The sequence below is a fragment of the Eubalaena glacialis genome, chromosome X, assembly GCF_028564815.1.
Source record: "Eubalaena glacialis isolate mEubGla1 chromosome X, mEubGla1.1.hap2.+ XY, whole genome shotgun sequence".
Lineage (NCBI taxonomy): Eukaryota > Metazoa > Chordata > Mammalia > Artiodactyla > Balaenidae > Eubalaena > Eubalaena glacialis.
This window is the reverse complement of record NC_083736.1, coordinates 24,857,704-24,881,423: the sequence shown is the minus strand read 5'-3', so window position 1 is coordinate 24,881,423 and position 23,720 is coordinate 24,857,704. Positions and strand designations below refer to the sequence as shown.

The following is a 23,720-nucleotide window of genomic DNA, read 5'->3' as shown; positions in this document are numbered from 1 at the left end:
ATATTGATATTTACATTAAATGAACATTTTAAAGTATATATACATATATAGATACACATATACCTATAAATATACATATATATAGTTTTATTTATTTAGTTTGTTGTTATTGTTGTTATTTCTTCCGTATTGTACTTTTTTGATTAACTGACCAGTGACTCATTTCTGGCTGCTTCAGAGAAAAGTGTTTCTAGTTGTAAGCAAAAAATCAATGGTGGATATGAGTGTATAAAGGCTAGTTTTGTCTAGGGTGAAGGTTAGGGAATTGTTATTCCTGAAGAATCTGACAAATGTAAGTACCGTATATATTTGTATTATGAGCATTAACTTAAAAACGTAGCTATCAAATAGCTTAACCAGAATATTAATTAGATGTTTCAATGTTAAAAATTGCTTTTTTCCACTAAGAAATATTTTATTAGAATTGTTTTTATAAGATGTTAAGATTATTTGTGTTTGTTAATTCTAGTTAAACTTCTTTTGTATAATATTAATTATATATTTATATATAATTATATGTACAATATAATTATATAATATGTAATACAATTTAGATAATTTCTTCCTGTAGCATTTTGCACGGTTGTGTTTTTTAATCTATCTCTATTTTATTCAATAAAATTTTTTTGGAGATGGGGACAGTGCCTCAGCATTTTTGTGCTCATCACATTGTCACTCTGTGTTTGGGTCGAAATATGTAATCAGTACATTCTTCTAGGAACAAATGAATATCTGGAAATTACTGCTTTCCAGCTACTAAAATGAAGATTGACCCTTTTAAATTTTATTTCCAGACTACTCTAAAAAATAAATCATGTTATTTATATGTAAACCCAGAGGAGACATAAGTCTCTTAGAATGTGGCTAAATTCTTTGAATAATGCATGATTACTTTGCTTCGTAGACTAATGTATCAATGAATTGATCTCACTCTGCAGAAATGTTACCTAAGATTTTTAAAATATTTTTCTTCCAATTTTTAGGAATAAAAATGTATTAGGGTGCACATTTACTAGCAGATGCTGAAAAAATCCTCATTCATAAATATTTAGATCTTCATTTGATGAGAAAAATATAAGATTACAGTATATGTCACAGTCTTTCCCACCTAAGTGTGTAACTGTATTCATGAATTATTCCTACTGCAGATGTAATGTCTTTCAAAGTATTTTATTACAGCAATGTATTTCCCCTAGGAGGAGTGTTTATAAATATATGAATCAAGGTGATACATTTTGTGTTATTTCTTGCCTTCTTCCTGGATTTGCTTCCATGACTTACAAAATATTTTACAACAAAATGAGCCAATAGGAATTGCCATATTGAAGTAGACAAAGGATTCAGTTATCCTGGCAACTATTATATGAATGTGTTTTTTGTTATTATTAAAACTAGAGAAATGCATATTTGCAACAAAATTATTTCTAAATGATTAGGTTCTCTCCCAAATAATCTAAAATTAAAGCCTATCTGTTTAGAATTCTTCAGATTGTGGTCATCTAGAAAAATTTTACATCCTAAGTTAAACATATGCTCAGTCTGCATGCCAGCTTAGTTGTGTCTCTGTTTTCTGACATTAGAGATATGTATACAATTTATATCACTGTCACTTCAGAGTAACTTTGATCAATTTAGATGAACAAAACTAAAGTTCTAAAAAAAGTTGTAAGCAATTTGAAAATCTTTTGTCCCTGTGTTTTCTTTTAACCTTTAAATCGGATGAGATTTTTGTCCTTGATTTTGTTTCTTTTACCCAAGGTTTCAATGGTTCTATTTTTTGAATCACTTTGCTCTGAAATAATTATAGTATGCCAGGTTCTCATAATTCCATATAACTACATATTCTATCCTCATCCCTGCTGATGCATGACTGAGTGGTGGAATAATGCAATGCTCTCAGGTTGTTGAAATTGACAAAATGGCCTAGCAACTAATTGGTGGATCTTAGAAGCTGATACCTGTTTCTCTTTTTGATTCATTTGCACATGACTGGACACATCTAATCAAGTTGCTTTGCCTTGAAACTTCACTTTCTACAGGTCCATGAGGGCAGGGACTTCATCTCTTTTGTCCACAACCGTATATCCAGAGCTCAATAAGTGCCTAGCATATAGTAGGCACTCAATAAATATTATTGAGAGAATTAATAAAATGAATTGTAGTAATTAGGTAATTAGAGAATCAATGAATCTATGTTTACATTACATAGCTAGATTGCAAAACCAACTTAAAAGTGTTGGGCTTCCCTGGTGGCGCAGTGGTTGAGAATCTGCCTGCCAATGCAGGGGACACGGGTTCGAGCCCTGGTCTGGGAAGATCCCACATGCCGCGGAGCAACTAGGCCCGTGAGCCACAATTACTGAGCCTGCGCGTCTGGAGCCTGTGCTCCGCAACAAGAGAGGCCGCGATGGTGAGAGGCCCGCGCACCGCGATGAAGAGTGGCCCCCACTTGCTGCAACTAGAGAAAGCCCTCGCACAGAAACGAAGACCCAACACAGCCATAAATAAATAAATAAATAAATAAATAATTAAAAAAAAAAAAGTGTTCATATATCAAAATGGTTAGACTCAGGAGATTCAGAGTCATGCTGTGTGATCTCATGTAAGTTAGAGTCTATTTTTTCTTATTTGTAAAGGCAAATAATTATAATATCATAAAGATTAAATGGGATAATACATATTCAGTGGTTATGTCTGTCACATCATAATCACTCAATACATAAAGTTATTATTTTTATTATGGACAGGAATTTAACTTGGGAATTCACTCTCAGAAACTAGTATTAGAACAGGGCATTTTATAAACTTCATCTAACTGTTAAAAATTATTAGACATTAAAGAGCAAAGCATTTGGTAAGGATTATGAAGGGGCTTGGAAATAGGAGAAAAGAAAAAATAGGACCTAATAGACATTTTAATTTTTAAAAAGGTATCCAACACTACTGTCAAAATTAGGTTCTTAGAAAACCGTACTTCTAGGATTTCTGAAATTAAAATAACTATCTGACATTAAAATGTCTACTTTTAGTCCTAATATTCACGTTATTTGTATCAGGAAAATACTTATGGTGATTCTAGGCACCTGAATATATAGGGATAAGAATCTTCCAATATTCCTAATTTTCTTACCTCAATCTAAAAGCATTCCTGCAGTTCTCAGGCAGGGTTAACAAATAGGTTTCAAACCATTTCCAGGCTAATCAGAGCAGTTGACAGTGACCACTCAGAGTGCTAAATTGATCCTGAAACTGCAATTTCATTCTCAGGGTTTCATGGAGACACACTTGCCATGTCCATGCCATTTTGCTCAAAGAAAGTGGGCCTCAATTCCTGGTTGCACATTAGAGTCATATGGGAAATTTTTAACCAATATCATTGCCTAGACTCTACCCTAAACCAATCCAGTCAGATTCTCTGGGGCTGAGGCCCGGGTATCAGTACGTTTTAAACTTTGCCAAATGATGTTAATGTATAGCCGTGTTTGAGAACCTTGGTTCCCATATGAGCTGATATACTAACCCATCTGCCACCCAGTAAATCTTATTTTTATTCTATCTTCAAGTCAAATATGCATGAAATACTAAACTAGCTCTAATAGAAACATTTTAATTTGTAGATCCTGACCAATTCTAGGTTAACATAAATCTTACCTAGTATCATTATTATACCACTCAGTTGTGCTTTGTCCATATTTTTCTACCTGTATATCATTAATGATCCTAAAATGCAGGTGTGTGTGAGGATGGGGCTGTGGGAAAGGATATGGTAACTGTCTTGAATACCCGAGACCCATAACAACAGTACTGTGTCCAATCAACTGAGAAGGAGTTTGTAAAAATTATAACTCCAATCATTGTGCAATTCTAAACTCCTCTTTTAGAAAAGTTTGTGTATTTTTGTCCATGATCTAAATATCCTAATAACTGAATGCAATTCTAAAAGTGTATCACAGATAAGTTTTTAAATTATACCTGATTAACTGGGAAATACTACTACTGGCCTTTGAAATCGGTTCTTCTAAAATACAGATTATGCCATGTCAAGATATTATCTGAGATTACATTACTCTGTCTTCTTCCTGACTCTATTGCTTTGCAGAGGTATCATTATCCTGAATTTAGTGCTTATAATAATGTTTTTCATTTTCTTATTCCCATATTTATATATCCCTAAACAATATAGAATATTATTTTGTATATTTTTATGTTGTTTTTCCCAAATGTGATAATCATCTTAAGAAAGTTCTCAGTCATTTTTATTTCTTTAAACATTTTACACATACTTATTTTATCATCTTTATCTGATAATTTTAATATCTCAATTTCTTGGTCATCAAAATCTGTCCTTTTCTTCCCTCCTCACTTTTGCTTATTCGGAGCTTCAATTCATGGAATTTTATATAAGGACAGCTGGTGAGTCCTTTTTTGAGGTTACCTTCTTCCAGAAAGGCGATGCATTTTACCTGTGTGAGGTGGCCCAAATTACTACCAACTCAGAATGTCTTTAATTTTGTGGCATGAAGTTTTACAGACTATGTGGGTAGCAAAAATAGGAACTCATATCATAAGCGAGGGCAGGAATGAAGTTGTGAAATCTCAGTGAAACCATTTTAAAATTTCCTTCCCAGAACCCAAGCCTAGATAGGTAATTTTACTTGTCATTGGCCCTTGACAGGAGGTTGTTTTTTTTGTCTAATTCATCCTTTCACTGAAGGTGAAGATCTTGGCTTGGTCTGGGGTTTTTCTTGTTCCACCTTTGCCTGTTCCCTGTTCCACTCCTTGCTAGGAGCAAAGGACTTGTCTCCCTCTCCTTCAACCAGCTATGGAGGTGCAAGTGTCTTGGATACTGAGAAAGGCACAGAATTTCCCAAATACAAAGAGCATAGTTTCAGCTTCATTAAATCATTTGATTCGTAGCTTCCTCTTCATTTCTGTATGGCTCCTGATGACTTCCCTTAGCTTCCTGAAAGCTCAACTATGTAATTAAATACCGGTTGGTCATGTTTATCCAGCATATCTAGGTGATTTGTAACAGGCAGTTTTTCAGAGGAGTTAGCCTGCCTTATCACTGAAAGCAGATGTGTCCTGTATTACTAAAAGAATTGATGATGAAGCTTCTGGTAACGAAGTGTATCATCCACTTCTTACCTCATCTATTCATTCACTTGACAAATACTAACTGAATGTCTCCTCTGTGTCTCACTCTTCTGTACCCTGGGGATAAAGTGGTCATCAAAAACTGTTGCTACTGTCAAGGAGCTTACATTCTAGTGGGAGAAACAAATGACAAATGTGTGTGTGTATGTGTACATCTCACAAATATAAGGTATATACTATACAGACACATATATATAAGAACATATCATATTCCCAGATAGCTCTCAAAGAAAAGCAGATTCTTGGGTCAGCATGTGATGAGTGATATTTTAGATATAGTGAAGGTTTCTCAGAGGAGGAGACACTGATCAGGTGTCAGGTAGAAAAGTAGTGAGGTATCTTAGCAGATGGACAGGGGTTGTATGAGTGCTCCGGACAGAGACAACGTTATTAAGTACAAAGACCTAAGAATGGGAGTTGAAATGTTTTTATGGAATTAAAAACTCAGGAGAATATAATCCTTTTAGAGAAAGAAGAATTTTTGGAACACTAAATCGGTCAGTTGGTCATTGAGGAGCTAGAGATTTCCTAATCAGTTTATTCATAGTCAAATCAGTCGTTCAGCCAAATAAAAAAATATTGAGTGCTTCATATATTAGGTGTTGCATGAGACACAAAAGTTAAACACCAGTAACTCAATGTGCACTCACAGTTTAATAGGGAAAGTAAGGAATAACCTCATGGAAAGTAATACAGTCATGAGAAGTATTTTAATTACTGTCATCTTATTGCTTCCAGAAAAATAACATAGAACATCATGTCATACTCTTTTCAATTTATTAATAATTTTAATAGCTTTAAAATTGTAACTATATTATATGTATATGTAAGCACTAATATTATATGTATTTTTACAAAACTGCTAAAATTTACCAAAAGTTACTTGGATTCTTGCCAGTTTCTCTTGGTTTCTCGTCTCTCCAGCACCAGCTCAGATTACCTTGACCTTTTCCTCAAAGCAAAAGAGAAAACAAAAATAAGAATAGCCCTTTTAAAACAAACAAACAACAAACTTAAAAATACCTTTAAAATAATTGTTTGGAAAAAAAGGGGAAAGAGTACAATTTCCCACAAAATTCGTGTTGAGAGCTAGCAGCACAATTGTTAATAATGCCTAGATCTCTTGCCTTAATAAGGCTCTGGATCCTTACAGCCCTTTCTTCTAGTACATAATACAGATATCTCCCACTTAACATCAGTAATACATTCCTGAAATGAAAAGTTCTAAGCAGAAATGCTAAGTTGGAGCTGATTTCCCATTGTTTGAAATGGGAAATATATTTCTCATCACACATGTGTAGAGCAATGATCTCTGAAAGAAAGGAAACAAATGAAGTGAGTCCTATGATCACTCAGTGTAATACCTAGAGAGAGTTTTCAGACCAGAACACAGGGTGGTGAAAGTCAGGGTGAGCCCAGCAGTGTACCTGAGTTGAAGAGATGGACTTGGGAATTTGGGAACATCAGGGTAAGGAGTTCACAGGGCAGAGTAAAGGAGAAGAGAGAGTTGCAGTGAGAGAAAGCTCTGAAGATCTGCAGAAGGACCAACCCCCCCTCCACTGAGTCTTCATCTGAGTATCAGAACTTTCATGTGAGGAAGCTACCTGAAGCCAAGGGACGAATAACCTGAAAGAAGCAGGCAGAAAAATCTCCAGGCTTAAGTGAAACAGAAATTATTGGTGTTCTCACCAGCCTGAGTAGAAAAATTATAATATGCGAGGTATCAGGTAGACTATTCAGAAGGATATTGGCTCACTTAAGGGGCAAGATGAGACCTAGACCAAAGGCTTCTCTGGTCCTGCTTAACAAAGCTTAAAAACAAGTTTAAAAGGATCAAACCCCAAGGAAAAAAAATGAAGAAAACTTCACCAAGACTCATCATAATCAAATTGCTTAAAACCAGTGACAAAGAGGGGGGAACACATTTTGCAGAAAGAAACAAATATAAGAATTATAGCAGACTATTGTTTTGGAAACAGTATGAATCAGGAGACAGTGGAACAGTATCTTTAAAGTACTGAAAGAAAATAACATCAACCTTGAATGATACAGCCAGTAAAAATATATTTCAGTAATAAAAGTGAAATATTTATTCAAACATACAAAAAGCAAAATCATCACTAGCCAACATGCAATTTTATTTGTATTTATTTATTTTAAAACACACATTTCTCAAACAGATGTATCTATTTTTTTTTGAAAAAAATAGACTATGAGGAGGGAAAATATGTGGCAGAGAGGTAAGGAATAGAACATATATACAAATGTAAGTTGTTTTATTAATTGTTTTAGAACCACAACAAATTAGTACAGAGAATGCCTTGTATAAAACAACACAAAAAATGTTCAAAGATCGAGGTGTTGCCTTAGGCAAGGCTGAAGATTTAAGTCTGGTGTTTGGAATTTAGGCTGTAGTCCTTGTTTTTGGATGTATCACTGGGTGTGTGGGACAGTCTGTGCTTTTAACCAGATTTGAACAGAAGAATGACCACTTGGCCCAGGTAGAAGTAGATGAGGTATTTGGTTTAATGTGTCATGTAATTACTGAAGTTCTTCCCCACGATTCAGTGCCAGGTGGGATTGTGCTTCTTTTCAAACTCCTTCTTAATATAGGCTGCTATATCCGTCTCTATGTTATATTTCTCCAATGCCTGAGTAGCACAGTCCACCAAGTCCTGTTGCATTTCCTCTGACATAGCATTTTTGATCACAGCATTTTGGTTGCAGTGAAGTAGGGGCAGGCTGACTGCATCCAGTCTGCTGGGGTAGGGGCTGGCCAGACATACAATTTTAAAGGAAGATCTTTGGGTAAAAGGAAATGATACCACATAAAAATCTGTATCTATACAAAAGACCAAATAACACCAGAATTCGGGAATATGTGAGTAAATACAAAATGGTGTTTTCTTATGTTCTAAATTACACTAAAAGATAATTGAATGCTTAAATAAAAAATAATAACAATGTATTGTGGTATTTACAACAGATGTAAAAATAAACTGTATGACAATAACACAGGGGCCAGGAGAAAGTAAATAAATTGTACTATTTAAAGGTTCTTCTACTATAGGTGAAGTGATATATTACTTGAGAGTAGAGTGTTGTAAGTTATCTATACTAGAAACACCAAAGCAAAATTTCACCAAAGAAAGTATATGGATTGCAAATATGCACATGAATAGATACTAACATCATTAATCATTAGGGAAGCTTAAAGCGACAACGAAATACCACCATATACTTATTTGAGTGGCTTAAATTAAAAAATAATAATAAGCTGACAATATTAAATGCTGGCAAAGATGTGGAGAAACTGGAATTCTCATGTATCACTGTGGAAATGCAAAATGGTACAGCCACGTTTGAAAACAGTTTGGCAGTTTCTTATAAAGTTAAACATACACTTGCCACGTGACGTAGAAACTTCACTCTTAGATATTTACCTAAGTGAAATGATTATATTTCCAGAAGCTTTACTCATAATGCCAAAATTTGGAAATGATGAAAATGTCCTTCAGCTGATGAATGGATAGACAGTGTGGTGTGTGCATACAATGGGATACTACTCAGCAATACAAATGAATGAAATACTGATATTTGTAAGAACACGGATAAATGTCAAATGCATGTTGGCAAGTGAAAGAAACCAGACCCCAAAATCTACACACTATATTGATCCATTTGTATAACATTCTGGGAAAGGTAAAACTCTAGGGACAGAAACTGATGGGTGATTGCCAGTGCCTGGGGGTGTGGGAGGTAATGAATCCAAAAGAACAGAAAACAATCAAACAAAAAAATCGAAGCCCAAGAATTCCTATCTTGAACCCAGGCTTGCTCAGTTCCAAAGCTCCTGTGCTCTTGATAATAATCCTGTGATGGATAACATGTTCTAGGTTAATTAAAGGGAGAGAAGTATGAGAGTGCCTACTCATTACGCATATGAGTACTTCTCATATTCATTAACTCATATTCTAAAACACCACTATTCTTGTATTACTTGCTTGGTTCTCCAAGTGTGCTGCCCAGAGCAACAACGTCAGCAGCACCTGGGAACTTGTTAGAAATACAAATTCTCAGGCTCTATTCCCAGACCTACTGATTCAGAAACTCTGTGGGTGGGGGTGGATTCAGTAATCTGTGTTTTAACCAGCCCTCCATACGATTCTGATGTGCACTAAAGCTTGAGAACTACAGATCTACATTAACTCATTAGTTCTCATTACTTCAAACAATAAATGCATATTAGTTGAGTTACTTTCAGGTAATCTGCTTTGGAACACTACTCATCTGTGAAGTCCCTTATGAAATACCAGCTTTGTGAAACCTCCCATTCCTCCCTGCCCCTCCACAATACATTGTTTATACCTTTATTAAACAGGCATTTCCTTTCACCTTGTATTATATTTCATTGCTGACATGTCTATAACCTTCACTAGAATGCCAGTTCCATGGGGCATGGATTCTCATATTTCAGGACTTATAAAACTCATTGCCAGTATAAGTTGAGTAAGGGCAAATCCAGCTGGTCATAAAGGTTAAAATAATTGGGAAGTATCAGTTTCCAAGGTACATAAAGTTTCAGACTTGGTTCAAGTAAATCATTTACATTTAGTAGTCATCACCTTTTCAGACTCATAGAAATGAGGGTGGGGGTATGGCAGCCATGAAAATGTTGCTCACAAATCTCCTACTGTGGGGCATAATTGATCAATAGCCTCAGCTGTTGAGCTCTGAATCCATCACAGCACTTCCCACAGGTTGCTTCTAGCCAATGATGGTGTGCAGCAGGGATACTAGAGTAGGGGTATTCCTGCAAGGTATAGGACTTTTCTAACGAGCAACTTTGGCTCAAGGACTCCCCATCAACCATACTGAAACTTTCTTAAAACTGTACTGCAGTCTAAGACTTTTCCTACCCAACCTTCCTTCCAGCTGTCTTCCACAGGGGTCCAAATTGCATAGTGGTCTGATGGCTCCCCAAACTTCTTTCAGTACCCTCCCCCCTTTCCGTAGCCATTTCTCCCAATAAATCTCTGCCTTATTTAATCCTGTCTTCGTGTCTGCTTCTCCCAGAATCTGAACCAACATTGGGGATATCATGTCTAGTTTGAGTTCCATGAGTAGTTTTGTTTCACATAAGAAATTGTTTTGTTTTTTGTGTTTTTTAAAGATATACTTTTTTTAAAAATTTATTTATTTATATTTATTTTATTTTATTTTGGCTGTGTTGGGTCTTCATTTCTGTGCGAGGGCTTTCTCCAGTTGCAGCGAGCGGGGGCCACTCTTCATCGCGGTGCGCGGGCCTCTCACCATCGCGGCCTCTCTCGTTGCGGAGCACTGGCTCCAGACGCGCAGGCTCAGTAGTTGTGGCTCACGGGCTTAGTCGCTCCGTGGCATGTGGGATCTTCCCAGACCAGGGCTCGAACCCGTGTCCCCTGCATTGGCAGGCAGATTCCCAACCACTGCGCCACCAGGGAAGCCCAATTGTTTTGTTTTTAATGCGTGGACAATGTTACCTGGGTAAATGGCCACTTCCCCCTTGCAGATTGGCTACTAGAAAGCTGAGAACAATAGGATGCCTCTATTTTTTGAGCTAATCATTTTTTCTTTAAAATTTGGGTACACTTGTAAATAAAAGTTTAAATTTTTAAAAATTTTGAATTTAATTGTATAGATTTTTTAAGCTACATGAAATAATTTCTGAAAAAAAGCCAGGGTAAAAATAACCCAAGTAATGGTCAAATAATAAGGGGTGGGGTCAGGATTGCCATGTTCAACCAGTCCCATATGCTATGTACTTCATGGCTTGAAATGGATGCTTATTGTGAATGGTGCCGCCTGTAGTTGTGTGTTGGTCCTGGGTGGTATGCTCAAAGATGGAAAGAACATGCTAATGGAAAACCCAGATAGTGACATGGAGAGGTCCAGTCAAGCAGATAATTTGGGTAACAATATATAGCTGGGTAATAATAACCTTACTAGAATATCAGAAGTAGGGTTTCACTCCTCAAAGTTAAGCTATAGAGCTCTTTATATTCCTGGAATAGGGACCCCACAATGGAGAAAATTTAGAAGCCCTAAGTACTAATAAGAACTCTTTAGGGCAAAAGCAACAGATTAATTTGAAACAAACTGGCTTAAATCAAAAGGTTAATCCAATAAACCATGTAATCACACTGTACAAAAAACAACAACGACCAAAAAAACCACAGCCACAGCTTTAGGTAAGACTCTAACTTTGTCTTGTTAGGGAGGAAAAACCTTTCCTCTACTCTTTCAGGTTCTGAACCTGTGGCCCTTCGAATTAAACTAATAAAAGACAGATTAACAGGAGAAAAGGCACACAATTTTTATGAATATTTACATGCACAGGAGTTTAGAGAAAAGAAGTGAAACTCAAAGAAGCAGTTGGACTTGGGGGCTTATATAACTTTTAACAAAGGAAAGAGGGTTAGGCTTCAAGGGGTGATAAATTATGGGAAAGTAATTAAGAAATATATGGGGGAAATAACGGAAGATAAAGGCTATTTTTGTAAGGTCTGTTTATGCAAACTCATCTTGGTGTCAACCCCAGTCTTTGATGATAAGAGTTCCTCTTGTCTCCCTGGTACTGGGGCTGGAAGAGGGAGCATTATCCTCAAAGGGAAATTCATACCCAGCTTTTAGGAAGATAAGGAAAGGGGAGAGAACTCTTCCTGTGTTTGTTGACTCTCAATTGCCTTCAGCTCAAAATAATCCTTATGCCAAAGTGGCATATTTAGGGGCCGAATATTCTGATTGCCTTCAGTTTCAAACATTGTGAAAGGGACCTTGTAGAATGTACATTTGTCATTTGTCATTTTTGGCTGCTCAGAAAATGAAGAGCCTCTGTTTAATTTTACAGAAGTGGTTTTAGGTGCATTCAGCCCACCCAGTATAGCTGGTTTCTCTGTTTTGATCAGTTCCTCGTCCTTAACCTTTGGACGAATAAAGCTGCCAGCACCTCCTGGGGCTACATGCTTCCTCCTTCAGGTTCAGCAGGATACATGTCTGATTTTCCAGAGTCACATGAATGAATGAATGAATAAACACACTGTTTTTCTATTCTTATATTTTTGGATCAATTTGAGATAATTTACTAATAGCTAAATGTGAGTTATTAATTTAAAATATAATAGTAGTAGATTTTAGGTTATAATTAAAATGGGGTTAATAATGAATTATCATTATAAAATAAAATCTTTAAGGTCAGAGGAACATGTTGTTTCTAAACATGGAAAATGGACCAGATGAGTCCATTATAACTTAGATGAGTTATAAGGCCCCAGCTATCTAAAGTTACTCATTTCAGCGTTAGGGTTTTCATGCAACATAGTTCATTAGGAAAATAAAATATCTCAAACACCCTGTGTTTCTATTGACATTAGTAGAAGTTGCTTGCATACATCAGGTGTTGACTATTGTCCAGAAGTACTGAAATAATACTTTAAAAGTGTCGCTTTCAATATGAAACATTGATGATTGAAGCATTTTATTTTTCCTGTGAGTGTTAAACATGGAAGTAGAACGGCCAGTGAATGAATGTTGAATTGGCAGGAAACAAAGTGTTATATTCTTGAATTCCTTTATGCTAAGGAAAAAATTACTTGAGTCTTCTGTGTCTCAGCTTTCTCATGTCTTAATAGAATCTATTTCATAGGGTTGGTTTAGAAGAAAACATTATATTCAGTACAGTGACTGGCATAGCTCCTGACGCTGATGAAAGATGACTATCAACACAGCTTTTTAAGCGTGATACTTTAAAATTATCACGCATTCCTTGGTCAGGTATTAGGAACTAATCATTAGATGTTGATGGTTTCATTAAAAAGATAATTCAGATTGCTTGTTAAGTTATTCCAAAAATATGTATTGTGCTCTTTTGAATATTAAGCACTGTGCTAGATCCGGCAGATGACTGAGTAAAAATATCTGTCCTCAGTCAGCTCATGGTTTTGTCAGGAGGTAAAAATAATTTAAAATTAATGTTAAAAAAACAAACAAAAAACCCCTGAACTCCTAGATAGAGAGAACAGATTGGTCTCTGGTGGCTGCCAGAATGGGGGTGGGAGTCTGGCAAAATGGGTGAAAGTGGTCAAAAACTACAAACTTCCAGTTATAAAATAAATACGTCTGGGTATGTAATGTACAGCATGGTGACTATAGTTAACAACACAGTATTGCATATTTGAAAGTTGCCAAGAGGGTAGATCTTAGAAGTTCTCATCACAAGAAAAATAAATAAATTTGTAACCTTGTGGTGATGAATATTAAGTAGACTTATTGTGATCATTTCACAATATATACGTATATCAAATCATTATGTTGTATGCTTGAAACTAATATGTTATATGTCAGTTACATTTCCACTTAAAAATCAGTGTTAAACAAAGATAGTAAAATTATATACTGAACTCTGCTTAAGGGACCAGAGTGGTAACAAACTAGCAATGTCAATATATCTACTGCACTAATAATAAAAGCTAACATTCATTTACTGCTTATTATGAGACAGGTACTGTTCCAAGCTCTTTTTATATATTAACTTATTTAATCCTTACAACAACCTGATGAAATTGATGCCATTATTTTCCTTACTTTCCAGTTAAGGAAACTGAGGTACAGAAAGGTTAAATAACCTTCCTAAGGTTATTCAACTAGTACGAGGCAAGATAAACCAACCCCAGCCATCTGATTTCAGAGTCTGAGCCCTTAAGCTCAAGGTTGTAGTGCCACTCTGAGGCATCCAAGGTGCCTTTGCAGAGGAAGTAATATAATAATTGAAGCTGGAAGGATGTGCAGGATTGAGCCAGGCAGATTTGGGTGAAAGACACTTCGGTGAGAGGGAGTAGCATGTGTATTGGCAGATAGAACAGGTTATATCCAGGCTACTTACAAATAATTTACTATGTCTGTAGCCCAGGTCAGTTATGAAGAAACCAGAGGTGGGGAGACTAGTTAGGAAGTTACAGTCCAGGTGAGAGATAATGAGGGGCCAGGCTATGTTGGTGTTAGGTGGAATGGAGTACCTGTTACGTGCTAAATTCTGTAGGGAATACAAAAATGAATGGGACATAACCTTGTCCTCAAAGGGTTTATACTCATGTGGGAAGAGAGATGGTTCATACTAGACTGTAAATTTTACTGGAAACACAAGCTTTGACAACAAGATGAGAGGGAAAATTGACCTTCACAAGTAGAAAGAGAGAAAAAATGCTAATTTTAACATTGATAAGTATAGAATAATTTTAAGGATAAAACGTGATTTCCATGACTACACAATCAGAAATAACCAGCTTTGAAGTAGTTGCCAGAAAAATATTCCAAGGATTATTTATGGGTTCAAAGTTAAATTTGTCAGTAATATAATTCTTTTAAGAAAGGAGGGATGAAAATGGGATGTGTACACTGCAGCAGAGGCTCTAAAAACAGCAAGCTTTCCTCCCACAGCTGTCAGCAGTGGTCAAGTGTTATGAGAATACTATGTCTGCTTTGGGGCTTTGAAATCAATATCAGTAACTTGGAGAGAGTACAGAATGTGATAAAGGGTTTAGGAAATAGGAGAACCAAACAAAGGATAAAGGTATTCTGACTATTCTGAACACACTGACCTGTGCAAGCATGCCAAGAGCAGCCCCACATCTAGAAAAGACACAGGCTCTATTTTAAAAGACATGGACTTAACATTTTAAAAGTTTCAGCTAGTTTAACTGGAAATCGCTTTGAATGTATGTACTTCTTTTATGCTCTGAAATTTCCTGGAAAATTAAATACAACATGCATTTTAATGAAGCGCCGTAAGTGTTAAAGACGGAAGGGGTTGGGCATCAAGGAAATTAGAATTTTCTTTAATATCATTATCTCAGCCCACTTGAACACATCTAGGATTTTATATCACCGTTAAAACACTTTGAAACAAAGTAACATTTACTAAAGAAACTTTATGATTTCATTTAGAAAATTCTGACATGGCAAATTTCATGTTACACTAGCAATCAGATATATTTACTCATAAAAGTTTAATTCATTAAAATTATTCCATACATATACATTCATATATATAAATCATAGACATATGATCTTGATTAATAAACGTTTGGTAATATATTTAGTATACTTTTGTAAAGTGCTTATTGTGTGTTAGGCAGTTTTCAAGGTGTTTGGGATTCATCAGTGAACAAAACAGGCAAAATGTGCTGCCTTCCTAGAGTTTACATTCTACTGGAGTAAGGAAGATGGTGAAAAATAAACATAATAAATGAATAAATGTTCTAGTATGTTAAAGCTGATGAGTACTGTAGAAAAAGGAAACCGAAGCAGAAGAAGGTTAGGGAAATCAGGAGGGCTGGAGGTGCTGAGAACAAGGTGCAGAATTAAATAGAGTGGTCAGAGTAGCATCTTTGGGGAAGTGAGAATTGAGCAAAAGCTCGAGAGGAAGAAGACAGCCATGGGAAAGATAAATAATACTCTGGTGGAAGAATGTTCTAGGCAAAGGAAACGGCTAGTACAAAGGCCCTAAGAGAAGAGGGTGCCTTATGTGTTTGTGACAGCAAAGAAGCCGATGTGGCTGGGGCAGAGTGAATGGGGGAGAAAAATGAAGAGAAGATCAGAGAAATGCGGGATGCAGACCATGTAGGACATCCTAGGCCATTGTAAACTTTGACTTTTGACTCTGAATAAAATGGAGTTACTAGAGGGTTTTGACTAGAGGAGTGATATGGTCTAACTTCTATTGTAAAATATCACTGGTGGACTTCCCTGGTGGTGCAGTGGTTAAGAATGCGCCTGCCAATGCAGGGGACACAGGTTCTAGCCCTGGTCCGGAAGACTGCACATGCCACAGAGCAACTAAGCCCATGCGCCACAGCTACTGAGCCTGTGCTCTAAAGCCCGCGAGCCACAACTACTGAGCCCCTGTGCCACAACTACTGAAGCCCGCGCACCTAGAGCCAGTGCTCTGCAACAAGAGAAGCCACCGCAATGAGAAGCCGGCACACCTCAACAGAGTAGCCCTCGCTCACTGCAACTAGAGGAAGTCCGCGCAGCAACAAAGACCCAATTCAGCCAAAATTAAGTAAATAAATAAATAAATTTATTTAAAAAAAAAAAAAAGAGAAGAGACTGTGGAGAATAAAACGGCATAAAACATCACTGGCCACAGTGTTGAGAAGAGACTGTAAGGAGGAAAGGATAAAAACAGAAGACCAGTTAGGAGATTGTACTGCAATAATCCAGGCAAGAGAGGATGGTTCCAAAGTTGTAGCAGTGGAGGTGGTGAAAAGTGGCTGAAATTGAATAAATGGAAAAAGCAATTTCTATATTTTAGTTTAGCTTTGTTTTCAGTTTTCCACTATAGATCTTAATGGAGTTTTCTGAGGTCTTCAAAATGCTGTCAGAAAATATTTATTTAGTCCCCACTTTTTATCATAGTTTCATAGCAGACACTGAAAGATATGAAATAGGTAACAAATGCCTATCCTAGCCTTAGAAGTGTCTGCACTATAATTCTAAATAGTTTACTATCGATTTAGAGGATAGATGAATATGTGGGAAATTTGACTGTGACCCCACCAGGGATAATTCAGCTGTTCTGATTGGTAGGAAGGAATCACCTTTTTAGCTCAATGCTCCAAAACTGTCCTTCTTGAAGTTATTCACTGTGGAAGGAAGACATCTTTCTATCAAGTTTGAAAAATAGCATTGGTCTGTGCTGCCTCAAAAATGTAATTGCTGGTTGCATGTGCTATTTAAATTTAAGTGAAAATTGTTTAAAATTAAATCAAAACTGAAATTTAGTTCCTCAGTCATAATAGCCACATTTCAGGTGCTTCATAGCCACATGTGGTCAGTGGTTACTGTATTGGAGAGAACAGATTTATAACTATTCCATCATCCCATAAAGTTCTATTGGGTAGCACTGCCTAGGTACTTTTAAGGAAAATTATATACCAGATGTTCCTGGTATCCCTCTTTCTAGATTCTATCAGTTTGGATAACTACAAAAAAAGGAATAGGAAAGAAAACACAAACTTTGTATCCCTTACGTATTCTAATGAAATACCACCCCTGTATTTTTCCCGTTTCTTTTGCATTTGTCTTTCATGGCTTTTTTCTTTTTCCTTTTTCCTTTTTCTTTTTTGTCTTGAATTTCTTGGTGCTATCTATTTTTTCCACCACCTAGAATTAGAAATCAATTCTTTTGTTTCAAATGTGAATTCCCCACCCCCAATTATAAGCTGCTACTTTATATAACAAAAGAATTGATTTCTGAAAGCACTATTCAGACATTAGCAAAACCAGCAATTGGAATTATCATTCAAATCAATGTCCCTTATGAGCACTAACAGGCAATGCTAAGACTTAGTCTTATTTTTAGACTTTTCCACATTCCTCTACTATATGATTTTTAATCAGTCCTATATGATAGCAGGCATCTTTCTTTGCTTCTTACGTTTCAGCTTGCTTTCTTATCCTTTTTGTGCAGTGCTACTTATTTAGACTTCTTTCTAACTGAAGCGGCAAGTGTGGATTTATTCAACTTACATGATGATTTATTTTCTTGGGGAACAAAGAATAAATATTATATATTAAATTAATGATTCTAACATGAGCCTGCTTAGGTAATTCAGGTAATTTCTACTTACCATCTCCTCTTGGGGCCAGGTTAATTTGAAGTAGGCTAGAAAGCTAGCCTTGGGATTTGATAATTTTCCTCTTCACTTAGGTCCACCTCCTCCCCCACTTTCCCGTGCTCTGCTCTGCTCTATATCACAGACCAAAGAGGGATGATTCCCCAGATCCCTGCCAAATTGGTTCTTTTGGGGCTTCACCAATGGCTGGGGACTGGGGGTAAGAAGCCAAGGTATGTCTTCCTCTCTCTCTTTCCTTCCTGAGGTATCTTTATCACTGTCCATAGTAACTCTGGTTGCAGCTCCCACAAGGCAGCGCTTTCCTCTGCAGTACCAGCTCCAACCCTGCAGCTCATTTTATGAGTTCAGCTCCTGCCAGGTGGGCACTCCACGTTTCCAGATTCTCCTTGGCAGCTAGCTGTGCTGCCCCTCAAACAGGCCCTCCTCCAAGTTTCTAGCACCTGTAAAAGAACTCAGACCCTGGGCTCTGGTAACATCAGCTCCTGCTATAGTCCTTCCAGCGTAGTAATTGCAGCAGTTTTTTGTATTTGATAATCTGGGCTATCTGCCCTCTCCCTGTTGTTTTTTCAGCTCTTCTAACAATTTGAGACTAGCTTCTCATATAAAACTCCCTTTGTTGAACTACCTGACATGCCTTCTCTTTTCCTAATTGTACTATGACTGATAAACCCCAATAGCATGGTATCTAAAAGTAGCAGGTAGGCACAAAAACAAATGATCTCAGGGTCAGAACTGTGCTTGAAATCCAAACATTCCAATTTCTGAGTGTGTCACTAAAGAACATACACACTTTGAGTTTCAATATCTTCACCTGTAAAGTTTGGAAAATAATTCCAGTTCCATTTGTTGATCACAAATACTGAATGAGATTATTTAAGTGAGTGCTCTTAGAAAATATCTAGCAGGAGATACACAATGAATATTCAAATGATTGTAAAATGTTTTCATCCTTCATTTAGGAAACAACTTCACTGTTGTAACTTTAGCTCTTGGATCTTTATCTAATTAGCAGACCTCAAACAAGATTGATCTGAAAGGAAATTTAATCCTTTCAGATTCATATGTGTTTAAATCTGCATTACTATTTTTCTCAGAGGTTGTGTGAGGGGTATATTCTTGCTATTTAAAAAGACTGACTAATTCATCAAAAAATAAATCATACTCAGGCTGTTGTGCAGTCTTTTACACTAAAGTATATATTCTAGGGTTCCTGAGTTTTTCTGTCCTTGAAGAGCAATGGGAGAAATCTGTCCACAATTTTATTAAACCCTCCTTTCCTATTGTCACCAAGACATCCATTTCTGGTAGCCCAAAACTAAGTGGTGTGAAATGTAAACAATATTATGAGCAAAATCTTCCAGCAATGAGCACAATTTGCAGACACCAGTCACTGAGGCCTACCTCTTGTCATTGGCAGATACATTTATAACTTCCTTGTTTCAGGCAAAAGTGTTCCCCTATAATTAGAGCAATTCCAAATATTAGAGGATTATGTTTTAACCAACTACTTTACATTTTAATCACATTTTATTGTGAACTATAATATATATTGAGGAAACTGTACAAAGCAGGCATTTACAACTCAATCCTTTCTCATATAATGAACTTCTGTTCAATGATCCTCAAGATCAAGGAATAAATAAAGCCATCAACCTAAAAACCTCATTCAGACTCTGTCATAATCACTACAACTCTCTTCCAAAGAGAATCTGAATTTTATGGTAGTTATTTCCTGCTTTTCTTTATAGCTTTACCTCCTTAGAATGTGTCCTTAAACAGTATGATTTATGTGTACCTGATCTTTTACGTTACTTGGAGTAATGTAGAAGTGTTCTACATTTCTCTTCTCAGCATTATGTTTATGGGAAACATACATGTAGTTCTAATTCATCCATGTTTATCTTTCATAATATTTCATTGTTTGACTTATCATAATTTATCCATTTTACTTTTCAATGAGTTTGAGATTATTTTCAGTTTGAGATATTACAAATAATGATGCTAAGCATATTTTTGTATATGTTGCTTGCTATATATGTGCCTACACTTCTTTTAGGTAGAGATGTGAGAGTAGAATTGCTGAATCATAGGGCAAGAATATCTTCAATTTTGGTAGATAATATCAAACTGTATTTCAGAGTACTTTAAACAATTTATATTCTTATCAATACCTTAGTAGAATTCCCATTGCCTATATCCTTGACAATATCGGGTATTTGTGTGTGTGTGTGTGTGTATGTGTGTGTGCGCGTTCATGTGCATGTTTCTTAAATTTTAGTGGCATCTCATAATTTTAATTCTCACTCTGTTGATTACTAATGAACTGAGCATATTTTATATGTTTATAGACTACTTGGACATCCTTTTCTGGGGAAGGGAAGTTTAAAGAGCTGGCTCAGTTTTATCCCCTGTTTTATATTGGGTTGTCAGGCTTTTTCTTGTTGATTTTTAGTTCTTTATTTTTTCAGGAAGCCAGTTCTGTATCAGCCATATGTTTTATAAGTGTCTTATACTGCTACAGCTCCTTTGCCATTCTCATGATGGCATATTTTGATAAACAACAGTGAAGTAAAAGGTTGACTAAATGAACTACATTAAAATTAGGAACTTTTATTGTCTCAAAAAAATTAATTGGTCAAAAATTCTCAACAAAATATTAGCAAATCAAATCCAACAACATATTAAAAGCATTATTCACCATGACCAAGTAGGATTCATCCCAGGAATGCAAGGGTGGTTCAACATAAGAAAATTAATCAGTGTAATTCATCACATTAATAGAACCGGGGGAAAAACACATGATCATCTCAACTGATGTAGAAAAGTCATTTGATAAAAATCTAACAGGCTTTCATGATAAAAACTCTGAGAAAAGTAGGACTAGAGGGAAAATTTCTTAACGTGATAAAGTTTATTTATGAAAAACCCATAGCTAACATCCATCATACTCAATGGTGAATAACTAAAAGCTTTCCCTCTAAGATCAGGAATGAGACATGGATTCCTGCTTTCACTGCTGCTAGTTAACATTTTTCTGGAAATTCTAGTCAGAGCTATTAGACAAGATAAATAAGTAAAAGGCTTCCAAACTGGAAAGCAAGAGGTAAAACTATCTCTATTTGCAGATTACATGATCCTATACTTAGAAAGTCTCAAAGAATCCACAAGAAAACTACTAGAGCTAATAAATGAATTCAGCAAAGGTGTGGGGTACAGGAACAACACATGAAAATCAGCTTTGTTTCTATACACCAGCAGCGAGCAATCTGAAAAGGAAGTTATGGAAGCAGTTCTATTTACAGTAACATCTAAGAGAATTAAATACTTAGGAATAAATATAACTAAGGAGGTGAAAGACCTGTACACTGAAAACTACAAAACATTGCTGAAACAAAATAAAGATCTAAATAAATGGAAAGATATCCCATGGTTACAGCTAGGAAGACCAGCATTATAAGATAATAATACTACCTAAAGCCATCTACAGATGACATGCATTTCTATCAAATTTCTAACAGCCTTTTTCACAGAAATGGAAAAGCTGAACCTCAAATTCATATGGAATTGCAAAGGGCACTGAATACCCAAAATAATCGTGAAAAAGAATGAAGTTGGAGCACTCACACTTCTCGACTTTGAAACTTACTACAAACCTACAGTAATTAAAACAATATGGTACTGGCCTAAGGGAAGATATATAGACCAATGGAAAAGATTAGATAGCCCAGAAGTAAGCCCTCATATATATGGTCAATTGATTTTTGACAAGGGTGCCAAAACCATGCAACAGAGAAAGGACAGTCATTACAAGAAATGGTGCTGGGAAAACTAGATATTCACATCCAAAAGAATGAAGTTGCACCTTTACCTTACACCATATACAAAAATTAACTGAAAATGAATCAAAAACATAAACAAGAGCTAAAACTACAGAAGGTCCCTGACGTAGAATTTTTTGATTTTACGATGTTATAAAAATGATACTCATTCAGTAGAAACTATACTTCCGATTTTGAATTTTGATCTTTTTCTGGGCTAGCAATATGTGGTACCATACATGTTGCTGGGTAGAAGCAACAAGCTGCAGCTACCAGTCAGCCACAACATCCTGAGGGTAAACAACCAATATACTTACAACCATTCTGTACCCATACAACCATTCTATTTTTTACTTTCAGTACAATATTCAATAAATTACATGAGATATTCAGTACTTTATTATAAAATAGCTTTTGTGTTAGATGATTTTGCCCAACGGTAGGCTAATGTAAGTTTTCTGGGCATGTTTAAGTTAGGCCAGGCTAAGCTATGATGTTCAGTAGGTTTAGGTGTATTAAATGTATTTTCAACTTACAATATTTTCAATTTACAATGGTTTTATTGGGATATAACCCCATCATAAGTCGGAAAAGATCTGTATAAGATTCTTGTAAGAAAACATCAAGGAAAATCATGACATAGGATCTGTCTGTGATTCCATGAATTTGACACCAAAAGCACAGGCAACAAAAGAAAGATATATATATATATAGGACTTCATCAAAATTAAGAACTTTGTGCATCAAAGGACACTATCAAGAAAGTAAAAAGACAGCCTACAGAATGGAAGAAATTGTAAGTCATTCATTTCATAAGGGATTAATATCCAGAATATATAAAGAACTCCTACAACTCAAGAAGAACAAAAATAAACAACCCAATTAAAAAATGGGGAAAAGACTTGAATAGACAGTTCTCTAAAGAAGATATACACGTGCCCAATAAGTACATGAAAATATGCTCAACATCATTAGTCATTAGTGAAATATAAATCAAAACCACAATGAGATAACATGTCACCCATACTAGAATGGCTATAATTTTTTTAATGGAAAATAACATCTGTTGGTGAGGATCTTGAGAAATTGAAACCCTAGTGCATTGCTGGTGGGAGAGTAAAATGGTGAAGCTGCTGTGGAAAACGGTTTGGCACTTCCTCAAAATATTAATCATAGAACTACCATATAACCCAGCAATTCCACTCCTAGGTATGCATCCAAATACTTTAAAGCACAGACACAAACAGACATTTGTACACCAATGTTCATAGCAGCAGTTTTCACAATAGTCAAAAGGAGCAAACAACCCAAGTGTCCATCAACAGATGAGTGCATAAACAAAATGTTGTATATAAAATGGAATATTATTCAGCCATTAAAAAGAATGAAATTTCTCTACAAATAACAAATGCTGGAGAGGATATGGAGAAAAGGAAACCCTCTTACACTGTTGGTGGGAATGTAAATTGGTGCAGCCACTGTGGAAAACAGTATGGAGGTTCCTCAAAAAACTAAAAATGGAGTTGCCACATGATCCAGCAATCCCACTTTTGGATGTATATCTGGACAAAACTATAATTCAAAGATACATGCACTCTTATGTTCATAGCAGCACTATTTACAATAGCCAAGACATGGTCGCAACCTAAATGTCCATTGACAGATGAATGGATAAAGAAGATGTGGTATATATATACAATGGGATACTACTCAGCCACAAAAAAGAATGAAATAATGTCATTTGCAGCAACATGGATGGACCTAGAGATTATCATACTAAGTGAAGTAAGAAAGAGAAGACAAATACCATATGACATCACTTATATGTGGAATCTAAAATATGACACAAGTGAACTTATTTACGAAACAGAAACAGACTCACAGACATAGAGAACAGAGTTGTGGTTGCCAAGGGGGAGGGGTGGTGGGGGAGAAATGCATTGGGAGTTTGGGATTAGCAGAGGCAAGCTATTATATATAGGATGGATAAACAACAAGGTCTTACTGTATAGCACAGGGAAGTATATTCAGTATCCTGTGATAAACTATAAGGTATATATATATATATATATAA

General features: G+C 35.9%; 1 pseudogene; it reads right to left on the bottom strand.

Annotated features, from left to right (window-relative positions):
* Window positions 1-7,619: 7,619 nt before the first annotated feature.
* The window catches only part of LOC133081732 (dynein light chain 1, cytoplasmic-like), an 80,974-nt pseudogene continuing 64,873 nt past the window's right edge, over window positions 7,620-23,720 (bottom strand).